A 4,383-nucleotide genomic window follows, 5' to 3' on the forward strand; every position below is an offset into this window, starting at 1 on the left:
AGCTGTGACTAACCTAGATAGCAAATTAAAAAGCAGAGATATTACTTTGCTGACAAAGGTCTATCTAGTCAAAGCAATGGTTTTTCCAGTAGTCATGTATGGATGTGAGAATTGGACCATAAAGAAGGCTGAGTGCTGAAGAACAGATGCTTTTGAACTGTGGTGTTGGAGAAGACTCTTGAGAATCCCTTGGACTGCAGAAAGTTCAAACAAATCCATCCTAAAGAAAATCAGTCCTGAGTATTCACTGGATGGACTGATGCTAAAGCTGAAGCTCCAATACTTTGGCCACCTGATGTGAAGAACCAATTCATTAGAAAAGACCCTGATACTTGGAAAATTGAAGGCAGGAGGGGAGGGAGATGATAGAGAATGAGATGGTTGGATGGCATCATTGACTCGATGGACATGAGTTTGAGGAAGCTCTGGGAATTGGTGATGGACAGGGAAGCCTGGCATACTGCAGTCCATGGGGTTGCAGAGTTGGACATGACTGAGTGGCTGAACTGAACTGAACTGAACCTTAATTATATCCTTAGAGCACCCTATTTCCAAATACAGACACACTGGGGGATTAGGACTTCAACATGTGACACTGGGGAGCCACATATTGTCCTTAAAATTTTGAAAAAGGGATGGGCCTTCTAACTGAAGCAGGAAGCAGAAAAGTCTTCAGTTCAGTTCAGTCGCTCAGTTGTGTCCGACTCTTTGCAACCCCATGAACTACAGCACGCCAGGTCTCCCTGTCCATCACCAACTCCCGGAGTCCACCCAAACTCATGTCCATTGAGTTGATGATGCCATCCAAGCATCTCATCCTCTGTTGTCCCCTTCTCCTCCTGCCTTCAATCTTTCCCAGCATCGGGGTCTTTTCAAATGAGTCAGCTCTTCGCATCAGGTGGCCAAAGTATTGGAGTTTCAGCTTCAACATCAGTCCTTCCAATGAACACCCAGGACTGATAATACTACAACTGAATAATAAATTTGACTCTGAGCTTCCTGGCAAATAAGGCACAAAGGGAAACATAATGCTGCTGCTAAGTCGCTTCAGTCATGTCCGACTCTGTGCGACCCCATAGACGGCCGCCCACCAGGCTCCCCACTCCCTGGGATTCTCCAGGCAAGAACACTGGAGTGGGTTGCCATTTCCTTCTCCAATGCATGAAAATGAAAAGTGAAAGTGAAGTCTCTCAGTTGTGTCCAACTCTTTGTGACCCCATGGACTGCAGTCTACCAGGCTCCTCCATCCATGGGATTTTCCAGGCAAGAGTACTGGAGTGGGGTGCCATTGCCTTCTCCGAAACATAATAGGCAGAGTGAATTTAAATCAGTGGATAATTCCCTTTGACATCCTAAGACTATTCTCTCTTGTTACGTGTTTCTGTTTGATATAGCAGTTTCAGATATTTACTGATAAGGGCAGGGGGTGGGAAGGGAAGCATTTTGGGGGTTAGAGATTCTGTTGCACTTCATATCACACTATAGACTTTCTTCTACATAGAAGGCTAAATTTCAAGCACTGTTTTTATCTCTTGGAGACTGGATGGAAGATGTCAGGAAATACAAATTCAGACTAAAGTTGAATTTATTGCCACTGGAATTAAAGACTGGGCTTTTGAACCATCAATATACATGCAGGAATGAAGGAAAACAAATGGAAAAGTCACAAATCCTGCAAACAGATTGTTTCAAATCTGAGGGGGATTTGTAAACCCTCTGGCTAGTTCAAGTTAATAAAATACTTTTTACCAAAAATTCTAAAGAAGATCACTTATGTTAAATGTTTTGTATTGAAGTGAGTTTAAAATAATTTTATCCTGAAAGTTTATGGAATAATTAAAGGCTCTTTACTGGTTACAAACTAAAGTTGGCATCTTTATTTTAGATGCTTGGGGTGGTCAATATAATATACACACTGAAAAGGGTCACAAAATCATTTGAATGATGATTGTATTAATAATTAGTCACGCCACATTATCTTTTTTTGAAGTCCCAACTTTTTATTTTGTATTGGAGTAGAGTTTATTAACAATGCTGTGTTAGTTTCAGCTGTACAACAAAGTGATTCAGTTATACATATACATGTATCTATTCTCTTTCAAATTCTTTCCCCATTTAGGTTGTTATATAATACTGAACAGAATTCCCCTTGCCACACAGCATGTCCCTGCTGGTTCTCCATTTTATTTTATTTTTAATTTTTTTTAATTGTGAAAATGTGGTAACACATTTACAGGAGACTTGGAAAATGCAGGACAAGGTTACATATAGTTCCACTATATAGTACAATTAATTTTTAAGTAGATAAATTTTTAGTTTTAGTTTCAATATCAAACTCAAAAATTAATAGAATAAATATACAGAGAAGTAGAAGGATATAGTAGACCTGAAAAGAACCAATTCAACATAACTAAGATTTATACAACTTTCACACAACAGCAGGATACAAATTCTATTCAAGTTTCCATAGACTGTAAGCTGGGAGACATATCCAGAGACATAAAACAAGGTGCAAAAATTTCATGGTCTAAAGGTATTGTAGTCATATAGAGTCTCTTCTCTTTCCACTGTGGAATTATGTTAAAAATCAATTATCCAAAGACATTTGAAAATAACCCACATATTTTCAAATCATGCCATATTACCTTCAATTAAGTATAAAGATCTTTCCAATCACATAACCTAGAGATCACTTCACTGTTGACTACCAGTCTGTTATTTCTGTCATCCAGCAATGGTGGGATGGAGCCCTTTTCCTTGGGGAAGAGATGTCTGTGGTTTGTTGCCTTTGCCAATAACAAAAATGTTAGTGAACCGGATGGCAAAGCTGTTGCCTTTGGCGTCTTTCACATGAACCATATCAAAGGAACCAGGAGGTCTCTTTCTGTTGGTGATCACACCAATTCTTCCCAGGTTAGCACCTCTGGTCACCATATACTGGTGGAATGGGTAAATCTTGTTTGTCTCCAAATCAGTCTGAACGGTGTTATTCACTTTGATGAGGAATCAGGGAGGTAGGTGGTATGAGCATCATGAGTTGCCAGATGAGGGATTCCTTTTGTGTCCACAAAGGTCTTTCTCACTTTGCGCAACTTGTACTTGGCTTCCTCAGGTGGACTACAATGAACAGCAAAGTGACCCTTGGTGTCACAGAAGAGAGGGGAATTCTCTCTGGTCTTGTTAAGGCTGATGACATCTATTAATCCAGCAGGGTAGGTTAGGTTACATCACTTTGGATCTCTGCCATCAGTCTTTTTTTTCTTTCTCTCTTGTATTTATTTATTTATTTGGTTGCACTGGGTTTTAGCTGTAGCATGTGGGATCTAGTTCCCTGACCAGGGATAGAACCAGGGCCCCATGTGTTGGGAGCATGGAGTCTTAGCCACTGGACCACCAGGGGAGTCCCTGCCATCAGTCTTAATAAACTGTCGCACAAGCAGATCTTCATCTCCTGTCAGAGCATACTTAAGTCTGTTCCTTAGAAAATGATGAGGGGGAGACTTTCCCTCAGGCATGTGGGGACTGGTAGATGGGCAAGGAACAAGCACATTGATCAGTTTTTCAGTGTCCAGTGCTTTGGAGTTGCTACATGCTTCAGATGCTTCCTGAGACATTGAGTCATGGCGGTGCTAACCATGAAAAGAGCATTCTTTAACCCTTTTCAGCTCACCTAAACTTTCTTTGGGGTCAACTTGGTTCTTAAATTTACTTTGTTTTCTCAAACTGTAAAAATGAAAAATAATTTCTGATAATTGAGATCCATTCAAAATAGCAAATTCAAGATTTCAGTGTCTCCAAGTATAACCAGAAAAACAAGTGTAATGTAAACCCCTAAATTGTATTCCTTCATTCATCCTTTTGCTCATAATTTGATCAGTTTTCATTGACTACCATCTACCTGCTGGGATATTTGTTAAACTCAGGATAAACTGTGGTCTCTTGGGACTTCCATGTCATTAAAATGCAGTGCTGTGTGCTAGCTGTCGGTCATCCTGAAGATATGAGCAAGTGTTACTAAAACTCTTGTGGAGGTCACCCTTGCTGGGCGAGAAAATTTGCGTTGGTTTTTGGAGAAAGTGGCCTATGAGTTGTAAGCTGAGTAGGAGCAAGCCATGGAAAGAGCAGGGAGTTACTGTAGTGACATTATATGTTTGGGAGCAGCTGGTTCAATGGTAGAGAGGCACAGCTGAGTGAAAATTCAGGCGAGTAACATGTATACAGTGGAATATTGAGTAAGAATAGTGTGCGGCAAATGGAAGACTAGGAAAGAGCTTTGTATGCCACACTAATTTGGCATTCTCTCCTAAAAGTATTCCTAAAGCCTTTGAAGGGTTTTAACCATTGGATTGGGGTGATCAGATTTGTTTTTTGAATGACAGTGCC

The 4,383-nt window shown here is 40.4% G+C and overlaps 1 pseudogene; it reads right to left on the reverse strand.

Annotated features, from left to right (window-relative positions):
• Positions 1–2,724: 2,724 nt before the first annotated feature.
• Positions 2,725–3,622, reverse strand: LOC109570186 (small ribosomal subunit protein eS4, X isoform-like; annotated as a pseudogene).
• Positions 3,623–4,383: the final 761 nt, after the last annotated feature.

Source organism: Bos indicus, chromosome 16 (assembly GCF_029378745.1).
Source record: "Bos indicus isolate NIAB-ARS_2022 breed Sahiwal x Tharparkar chromosome 16, NIAB-ARS_B.indTharparkar_mat_pri_1.0, whole genome shotgun sequence".
Classification (NCBI taxonomy): Eukaryota; Metazoa; Chordata; class Mammalia; order Artiodactyla; family Bovidae; genus Bos; species Bos indicus.